Source organism: Electrophorus electricus, chromosome 3, assembly GCF_041902795.1.
Source record: "Electrophorus electricus isolate QZ-2024a chromosome 3, ASM4190279v1, whole genome shotgun sequence".
Lineage (NCBI taxonomy): Eukaryota > Metazoa > Chordata > Actinopteri > Gymnotiformes > Gymnotidae > Electrophorus > Electrophorus electricus.
Window position 1 is genome coordinate 29,944,513 of NC_137499.1, and position 10,998 is coordinate 29,955,510.

Sequence of the window (10,998 nt, forward strand, 5' to 3'; positions counted from 1 at the left end):
CCAAATCCAGACCAAGCTTTTTTCAGTTGGACTGTTCAGTAAAATACAGCCTACCATGCATGATAATGATCAGGTTCACTTGGAGGGGACATTGCACCCATGTTACTATTGCTGATGTCGAAGGTCTGCCTAAATGCATTGCTGATTTACAGTTGTTTGCCCTAGATGTGCTAGACATTTAAAACTCATGTATTTTCACTGACATCTTCACAAATTCTACATATGGAATCTTACACAGTTTAAGTTAATACTGTGTAAGTATTGAAAAAAATCACTATAACCCATGTTGGATGTTTGTAAATGGAAAATACATTGTGATGGCTGAACTCAGGTGCTTTTGCTATGGGTTGTACAAAAACAATTATAAATGCAATGCAAATGAAAGCATAAATGTGCTTCCCTGACTGCACAGTGGAGTGTTTCACTGTGCCTTTCTGACTGCACATGGTACACACTGCATAGTGGAGTTATCACGGGACGCTGCCCCCCACGAGTCATGTGATACGGCCTGCCGCATGCAGGGGGGTTCACCTTGTTTGTGGCCACGCCTTTTGTGATTGCACACACCTGCATGGGGTTTCACGTCGTGTCTATTTCAATCTCCGCTAGTGTGTGTATGGGGTTGATCATTGTTAGTCTGCTGTTATATGTTAAACACGTATGTAGTCATTGTTAAGTGTTATTAAGTGTATATGTTATGTATGAGTGCCACCAGTGTTGTTCGCGTCTTTGATTAATAAATGTTTCACTTTATCGAGGGAGTCTGTGCGTCCTGCTCCATGCCCATCAGCACTCAGGCCAGCAGATTCATTACAGGAGTGTTTCCCTGTGCCTTTCTGACCGCAAATGATAACTACTGCACAGTGTAGTGTTTACTGTGCCATCCTGACCTCACAAGGTAAATACTGCACAGTGTCCTTGAAGGTCTCAGAGGCTTTACACTAGAAACCTTAACCTGATAATCACCAGTAAATGTGGCCATTCTCTGTTAACTGCTTGCTAACGCTAGCTAGACAATGATTTACTCAAAGCTGTTTTCTAAGCTAAGATGGGTTTCAACCACTTTATCTTCCATCAGCTTGATCGTTATACAATAATTGTGTATAAATAAAGGCAGGAAATATGCGTAGAAGAAATCCACAAATGCCCATCCACAACACGACGTGTGCACAGATCCCTTCATGGCTTCAGTGATGCTGGAGAAGTGCAGATCTACCGTGTGCCTGTCATGGACGGCAGCTCCTCTTTGGCCTCATGATGACTGGGCAAGAAACCAATCACGGCTGGCCAGCAGATGTGCTTTAGGCTATCTGCTCACCTCACCGCGGTTTGGAATGAACAAATGTTTAGAATAAAGTGGGCTGCGAGTGCATATGCTGTAGTACACATTCCTTTTCCTTGCCCACCTCTCGCTTTCCTTTTTGATGATGTACGTGCATTCATTCCGGCCGCGTCAACATATTCTCTCTTGCTCTATGAAGACATGCCCAGGTGACACCAGGCAGCGGGTAGCGGGCAGGGGGCATAGCAAGCTGGGCAGAACCCAGTGGCTTCAGGGCTCCTGGAGGAATTGCTGCATTTGTGGTATGTGTGAATGTGGCCCCAGTCAGTGCAGGCCCACGGGCCAGCCCCTGTAGACCACGCTCACCCTCCTTTATTTGTTCAAAAATAATAAGAGTTAAACTCCTCTTAAGAAGAAAGGCAGTCGAATTTCTCTCAATTCAAGTGCAAACGAAAGACAGATGAATAAACATAGAAACCATCTGAATCATCACCAGTGACTTTTTATGGATTTGTATATTTGTGTATTTGTATGCATTAGCCTTGGCTAAAGATAAGGAAATACTTAATGCTGAAGATAAATGTGAGATGGTATTTGCCCTTCGAAGGTCAGTTTATAAATATATCTTGGGAGAGAGAGATACAGGAAGAAATGTAACCCAGGGAAAAGAAACTGAGGATGACTGCTGTGTTCTGCCATAGCTTGTCGTCCTCTGTGGGCCTGGGCTTGGCTTTTTCATTCACTCTTTGCCTCCACTGTGTTTCTAGTTTGCACTCTCTTACCACAAGTTCCTCGCTTTAGTGCCTGTCAATATTAGCTCAGGATTATTTTAAGGATGGCTACAGGACAAAATCCTGTTATGGATTTAAAAAAGGTCTATGCAAATAACAAGAGATCCACCCAATCAAAGCAAAAAACCACTAACGAATATTTGTTATTTGCTCAGAAAATGAGGATGATTCATCTAAGGCATTTCTGGGGACTTCTAAACTTGGAGTGTGCTACTGAACCTTAGTGTGGAATGGCAGAACTGAGGACAGTGGTTCAGTGAGAAAGAAGCCGACGTTCCCATAATCAGAAGAGAAACAGATGCACAGATATCTGGGGGAAACCTAAAAGAGTCAGAGGGTGTGGTTTGACCATGATATAAGGGAAAAGCAGTTACGTCACCTACTGGGTAAGGGTCAGAAGGTGAGGTTATGGGCCCCTTTGAGACACAGATGTACAGGTGCTAACCCCTAAATCAGGTCACATGTTGTAACGCATGAAGTATCTGCCCCAGAAATGTCCACTTTTCTGTTTGATCCTTGAATGCTGGCAACTGTTTAGGACAATTAAGAGAACGTATGCAAAAATATCCAAATTTAAATTATGCCACCTGCTGGCTGACACACATAAAAGAATTAAGAGTCTCAGCTGACGTTCGTTCACTGTGCCCAGATTCCCCTGCACCAGAAAAATGAAAGCATAAAATATAAAAAGGACCCGAGTCTATTACAGATTTGGATGGTGAAAAGAACGGTGAGTGCAGTGACAGCAGTCACACCTCTGCCCAGAATCTAGAGTGAGCAGAACAGAAAAAGAGCTCCGTGTCTACTGCAACTTGCCCGCTGCAAATATAGAAAGCACATCTCTGCACCCAATCGCAAGTACACTCGAAGCGCTAAAACGCTGCCTTCTTTGAATGTCTGCCCAGGGGCTGGGAAGGGCTCTCCGGCTTCTTTGGGCCTCTCGGTGCAGAGCCCTGGTGGGGTTGTTTGGGACCCACCACGCCAGGTGCACTCCACATGGCGTTGTAGCGCCGCTCCTGGTTATCTGGGGATTTGGGGAGTGATGAGCAACCAGGCTTAGAGCAGGACGCCAAGATGCTGTTGTTAAAGATGCTGCCCCCGATCGCTCAGTAAGACAGCTATTACAGCCATTTACGTCCATGCCGTGGTACAAACATGGGTCGTTACATTTGATCTGAGCATGAACCGAATGGAGTGGAGAATTGGCTTCTGTCTAAACCATGTTTAGTTACAGTGCTTATGTGGCAGAGGGAGGACCATTGACTGAACCAGTCACATCTGAGAGTCCAGGAAGGATGAATGAGTTTGCACCTGCGCAGGTCTTTCCTCACTGTCGTCCGGCTGACCTCTCAAGGGCTGGACCATGTTGCTGACAGAGGTCAATGAGGCTGGTTTGTGTGGTGACGTCGAGTGATAAACAAGACATCGTTATCTGTAAAAAAGACTGAGAAATGTTTCAAAATGCAATTACTCTGAAGTGCCTCCAAAAAAATGGCCTCCGAGTGTAGTCATGGTTACTAAAATGATCATCTGTATTGTCATGCAGCATATTCACCTAAGTGACCAAGTTTATTTCGATATGTTAGATTTGTCAAACTATTGATTTTTGTGATTTTAAATTCATGTAAAGCCAGTTTACCTCATTCTTTTTAAACCATAATAGACTTTTTAGAGTGCTTATCTAAATGATACGTTCATCTTAGTTCACTGGTACCAGGCTTGACAGCCTTCCGTCAGAGTTACTGACTGCCGGTAAAGCTCAACTATATGGCTATCACTGATATGTGATGTGGATATCACACAACATGTGATAGAGCTTAGTTTATGTTTAGATGATTTGATCTATACATTGATACATTGATTTTAATTCATTGATGCATTAATATATTGTTACTATTGTTATGCAAAAGCCAGACAAGTTGATGCTGGGAGTTGCCCAGTTTGTAAATTGGTGGTTTACAAGAGTTTTCATCTATTGGTAGCCCATTTGTTTAGCACTATTTTATCTACATTCTTGAAACTTTTCTACACAAATTTCCCCCACAAAGATAATTCAGTCTGAATAGCGATCTACTGATGAAGTGTGCAGGAGAACTGGTGTCTGCAGCTATTGTGAAGACTTTACAATAGCTGCGAACACCATTCAGCCTGGGAACACCATTCAGTGCAAATCTTTAGAATAAGAATAGCATTATTTCACAGTCATTGATGATAGTATAAAAATCAGAAAATCATTTTTAAAATGAATCATGAGTTATAAGGAAACCTTTTTTTGGTAGATCATTATGACCACTGAATCGGTAACATGTGCTCACCCCTGATTATAATAGCAATAATACTGCATTTGTGCTTCAAATAAAGGAAAACTAAGTATCAATACCAATTACGTACAGAGTACTAATATAGTGTTGCACATTGTTATTTAGTATATTACACATTAATTAATGGCATAGTTGCATTGTCGTTTAATGTAACCTTTGTTGAGAAGGCAATACGTTTGCATAGCCACAGTGAAAAAAATGCATCCTCTTGAATTTGCATGTGTATAAGACACCTTTTATCATTCACATATGATTAAATTAACTGAATTGAAGTTCAAATATATATGCAAGTACATTTTATAAATGAGGCACTAGAATCCATCCTGCAACTGTCATAAGTAGTCAAATCATCAATAAGTGAACCAGGCAACATGCCATCGTACTTCACAAATGAGGTGCCATGTTTCAGATCTGGAATAGTTCATGAACTTTCTCCGTTCTGCATCCATCAGCAGTCTTATCGTAAGAGGCCAGCTGTGATTGTTTCCCACTCAAACCAAGCAGGAGCAACTGATGACACAAGTGGAATCAGGTGAGCTCACGCTTCACTGGATTCACATCCTGCAGCTACTCTGGCCCATTGCAGATACAGTATGCCTTCGTCTGCTTTAACCTGTGAAAAGTGATGGAAAAATAAAATTGAATCCATGGGTTAAATTTGTTTCATCTGTCCATAAGACTGCTCTACAATCTGATGTCTGTGGAGACATCTCTTTGCATTATTAACACAATGACGCCTTCAGTGTTCATGAGTTCTTCAACAACTTTTCAGATTTTCTGTTGGACTGTTTCTCTTCTATGATCAGTTATCCATTGGTGTATTTGCACTTGCTAAGTTCTTCAGTGTGCTGGTTCTTGCTTGGTTCCTCAGTGCCCCAGACATTTGTTTTGACGCATCTCGTCGCTTCTTTCCACCTCATGGTGGCCTGATTTAGTGCCTTAGACATCTTCTCTCCTCATGTGGAGAGACTCCAGGCGAAAGCGTACAATCTTGAGCCAAGTGCAAATGGCACATCTAGAATCAGCTCTAGAACATGTGAACTTTCTTTTTCCAGAAATAACCAAGCAACACCACATAGCCAGTGAAGGAACAACTGAGCACTTTCTAATCATTTTGTTTATTTATTTCATTATTTATTTATAGGTGGCTATGTACTGTGTACACAAAGAGCTGTGCCTGCTGCATGGTTCTGCTGACATGGGCATGCAAATCCTCAAATTAAAGCTAGCACTCTACACTCACAGACATCATTTGATTTCAAATCCCATGTCCTGGAGAAGGGACCAATGTCCTGGGGAAGAAATTGTGCTGAACGTCATTTATTGTAACCTCAGTCTCTCTGCCCCTGTGGAAAATGCCCTACCTACTCCTCAGGGATCAACATCTCCGTTCATTGGCAGAAATGACCCGAGCGGAGCCTCCCACTTCCATCTTCGAGCCTCTCTTAGAAAAGCAGATGAGTGTGAGTGGGGTTGTTTGTGTGAACACTGCTTTGGTCGACAGCCCATATTTCCTTGAGTGGAAAATCCCTACACAGTAGCAGCCAGTGTACCTACTGAGCTAGGACTCTCCCACACTGTTTCCAAGAGCCCCCACCTCCACCTGACCAGTCTTCCATAGATACTCCGCCTACACCCAACTGCTTTCCATTCACCGCTTTTATTAACCCCCGTTGAATAATCTCCACATCTTACAGCATCAAATAATTGAGTTCTTTTATAATCATGTTTGCACAGTGGTCCCCCTCATAGCCTCAGGAATTAAGATACCACCCCATCCTTATTAACCACCAATCAAAAGTCAGAACAGTAACCCATTAGCAATATTACATCAAGTGGTATTATGCAAAATATCTGCTGAAAGACGGACAGTCCTGTTATCACTCTGGGTTTCATTCGGTTTCGTTCAGTTTTATGCATCTCGTGCTTTTTAACCGTAGACATGTCATGAATGGCCACACTGAAATCCCCTACCACAACTAAGCCAAAAGCAACAGCTATGAAGAAAACAGCCTAAGATGACACAAGGATGAAACCTTGAGAGGAGGCAAGACTTGATGGGGAAACAGATCCTCATCTGGTGGCACTGCGTTATCAACCACAAACCTTACAAGAGCTTTTCTCCCTTACAAAACCTCCTAGAGTGACAGCAGGCAGCTTATCGGAGGATATTTGTCAATGTCCTTGTTTCATCAAAAAACTGAAGATTATCAGTGGTCAAGTTCTGAGTCACTTCAGAGAGGTGATTTGGAGGCAGGTTACTGTAATACAAGCTTGGATTACAGTTACCTCTGATACCTCTCTTGCAGGGTGACTCAGCATACAGTTCCAGAGGCCTTTAGTAGGATCTGCATCCAAAAAACATGGTGATGTCACTTCATTACTGGCACCTCCTTGTCTGAGGCCCAAGTGGGCGAAGTAGAGTTTTGGCATCTTTTTGCAAAGGAAAATCAAACTTCCTGGGCCATTCCATTCCTGGGTTCGCAGAGGAGGAAACGAAGAATTAAAATAGACAACTGCAGGTGTCACTGGAGACCGACAAGTTAAAAGTTTATTGGGCTTCCACACTGCTGGCCAAAAGTGACTTAAATGGCAGACAGTTCTCAACACAGCACTAATACTGACCTGGTAGGAGCATGGTGTTGGGGGCTGGACTGCTGTATCAGGTGCATCAGTGTCACTGCTGGCTTGAGAGTGTTTCCCACCCAAAAGCAACGGTCCTGTGGCAAGAGACTCACCACTGATGAAGAGCTGAAGGATGGCTAACAAATTGCTCATGGCAAGAAATGGACTATACACTCTAACTGTACACCTGAAAGGTGATTCTAATAAATAGGTGTTTCTAATAAAGTTGTTGGTGAGTGTACAGTATGTTCTTTGTGGGACAAGTTAATGAACCACCTTTACCCATCCGTTCCTGGCCATCCCAGTCAGATATTAAATTTGATACAGGAGCAGCCATAAATGCACAAATGAGGCCAAATGCATAAATCACTGGTGCAGAACTGAGTTGCCAAGGGCTGATTGAAAAATAATAGATATGGATTTCAGGGTAAGCTTTAAAACATTTTTATATTTGTGTTTAATATTTTTAGGACCACACACTGTATTTTCTGAGTCCATGTAAGAATCCTCAAAACTAGCAATGAACTGCTTGTAGGACACCACTTTTTGATATTAACCCATGAAATCAGTTGTTTATAATTGTGTTCAACAGGATCATATAAGATATTATAATTTACAACTGCTTACCATATCAGACCAGTTTCATTTACAACTGCTTACCACATATCTTACTATGCACCACATAGATCAGTATAGAAATCTATTGAATCTTGATCATAAAGGCTGAAATAAATGAAAATAGTGTCTAAATAAGAGAAATAGGAGCGGAAGGCTATACAGTATAACACAGAGAAACAAGAGAAAGGCTATACAGTATGAGAGGTTTGGCCCACCACATGCAGTGGGAGGATCTTTTGTTTATGGTCAATGTGTGCAATGTGTTGGGCATTGTTGAAGTAGCGTGTTGTTTGTGTGGTAGTGTTGAAACGTAGCATTCGTAATTGTTAGTCTAACTCGTGTTAATGTTAATGGAAATAATTGTTAATGTTAGTCATCGTCAGTGTTCATGTAGTGTGCGTTACTGTTTACATTGTTTGTGTTACACGTGAGTGCCCCGTTGTCATTGGTGTTTTGTGTTATTAAATGTCTCGCACGTTGAGAGAGTCTGTGCGTCCTGCTCCACGCCCTTCGGCACTCAGGCTCACGTTACCGAAACAGAAGAGGAAGGCTATACAATATGACAGCGAGAAACCAAAGGGGAAGGCTGTAACGTTTAAGGGTTGAGGAGGATGCAGGGACGATGCGGGAGACTGACCAGCCTGGCGGGGAGTGTCCCTCGCCAGCTTAGGTAGCGGCGAGTGTCCTGGCTTCGGCACATGCGCGTCGGGAAGCGCACCAGCTGTGTTGCCCGGTTCCGGTGCTGGTGCCACTGCCTTTTTGCCTTCATGAGGCTTTGGCGTGGGCGCATGTGCTCTGGGGCTCTTCACCTTAGGCGGGGGAGCGTCCTCCTCCTCCAACGATGCCTCCCTGCTAGCCACCCAGGTTAGCCTGCTCACTCTTGGGCGGCGTGCCCTAGGTGGTGCCTTAAGTGTTAGAAGCTCCTTGTTCTCTAAGCTTTTGGCATCGCCATGGGAGGGAAGATCCCTATGAGGGTCCTCTGCTACCGTCATTGGACCTTCCTCCTCCTCGGAACCCCTATCGGACCGCAGACAGACGTCGCTGCACTCCTCTGTCTCTCCGTAATCTCTGTATCCCCTATGATCATCCAGGCAGGGGTCATAGGACCCAGCAGAGTCCATCTCCGAGTACCGGTCCTCTTGGTCCGGCTGTCCTCCGTAGGCCTCTGCAATGTCCAATCCCGGACCATACACAGGGGCCCCCCCCAAAAAAAATTGATCAGCGGGTTCCTCCCTCCCTGTAGTTCCATGAAGCGAGGCCAGGATGAGGGAAAGTCTCTCCACTGGAACGTAGGAGTCCACAGAGTCCAACTCTGAGGACTGGAAATCGTTATACCAGTCCAGGTCGCCCGCCGGGGTTCCGTACAGCTCCCCTGCTTCCGCACCTGGACCTGCACCTGGAGTCAGGAGGGTGCCCAAGAACACTTCCTTTCCTCCCCTTCTTCTTTTCGCCTTTCCCAGGCATCCTTGGTAGGTCGGTGTTTCTTTAACGTTTAAGCATTAAACAGGATGCGGGGACGAGGCACATTGAACAAAAACATCTCGTTTTAATATCAATGTAACATGCACGACTCAACACACACACACTACATGGGCGAAACACCGTCAACTTCAATGATACGGCATGAGACTTATATACATGCAATACAATTACACATAACAAGGATCAGGTGAACGAAATGAGAGGGCGTGGCTATACGGACACAGACACACAGGGGGAGGGGCCGTACCGTGACAAAGGCTATACAGTATGACAGAGATGAGAAGGTGTCCAAGAGTGAGAACAGGGAAAATGTCTGAAAATGAGCTGGAACAGTAGGTGAGACATGCAGAAACTTACAAGAAGAAGACCATTTTAATTTGAAATAATGAATTATAAAATACAGACAAATATATATCTTATTCTAATGTTAATGTGACACTGGAATTTTCCGGTATCTCTGGACCCAAATTTAGAGCATCTAGCGTGGTAGATTTTGCAGAAACAATAAACAGAATACAAATTCCACCCCTCCTTCAAAGATTATTTGTAAGAAAGTATTCATAACACTCCTTTCCTTCATAAAATAAGGAATTCATACAGTTCTCAATGCTACTAGCACTCCAAAGGTGAGTCACTTGGCACCAGAAATGTTCTGTAATTTACAGACTATCCATATGAGTCTAAATGAACATGATTTCCTGAACACCCAGAGCCTTTCATGCTGAACCCAGGAGCTTCTATTAATTCCCCACACTTTCCTTGGCCTTCAGCAGATTTTGTGCTGAAATGCATCTACTCAGACAGGTCTAAAAATTCCAGCAGTGTTTCTAAGCATTATTATTCGTACAAATACAGGCAGCATGGTGACACAGAAAGGTAAACATGTCACAAAAGGGATGGTGTTGGGACTGGAGCCACTGGTTATGTGGGAGTGGAGCTCAGTCAGGATCCCATGAGTCAGGCCACTCTCCCTGTGTAAATGGCTAGCCTGTCTGCCAGTTAAAAAACCCTGTTGTTCCTTGAAGTGGCATTTAAACATTATCTGAGTGTCCCTCACTGGCCAGCTGGGTCATGGAAACATTTGGTCAGCTGTTGTAGTTGTGAAATTGAAGTGGCCCGCTTGGGTCATTCAGACCACAAGGGATATGAAAGCTTCTATATTTCTTTCTATTTTCACCTAATTGGCCTTGTCATGGGTTGAGCACTAAGTTGAATATTAATATAGCACAAAACTTTAGTTCTGCCTCTAACATGTTATATTCATATAACATTAATTTGTTTACTTTGCCCATGTTATATTAATATTAAAAAACTAAACATTTGTTTGGCCCATCTAACATGGCCAGAAAACAGGGTGATGGTATCTGTCTATGACTGATCTTGTTGACTTTAAGGCCCTAAACTTCCATTATCTATTAGATAACTCATAGCCATTTAATCTTTATTTAACAAATTTTAACCATTTTAAACCTGAGCTATTGTAATTGGTGATTATACAAACAAATTTACACAGACAATAATAAACCAGATGATTTAATTGCTAATACCTTTTAACAATACTAGATCAGCTTGGAACTATTCTGTGTGTAAAATGAAAACATGTTTTACATGTATACTAGAATACATCATGGATGAAAACATTGCTGCAGGAATTAGCTATTAATTTAATTGACGTCAGGTATAATTACCCTATTAAATCCAATGTAAGTCAATAGGCAGACAGAGAATTTGCAACTGTTACATTTATAATTTTAATATATAATTTAAACACATTACTCCACTTCTTCGCTCCCTTCATTGGCTCCCAGTAGCTGCATGCATCAGATTTAAAACCTTGATGCTTGCCTACAAAGCCAAAAATGGACCAACCCCTTAGTAC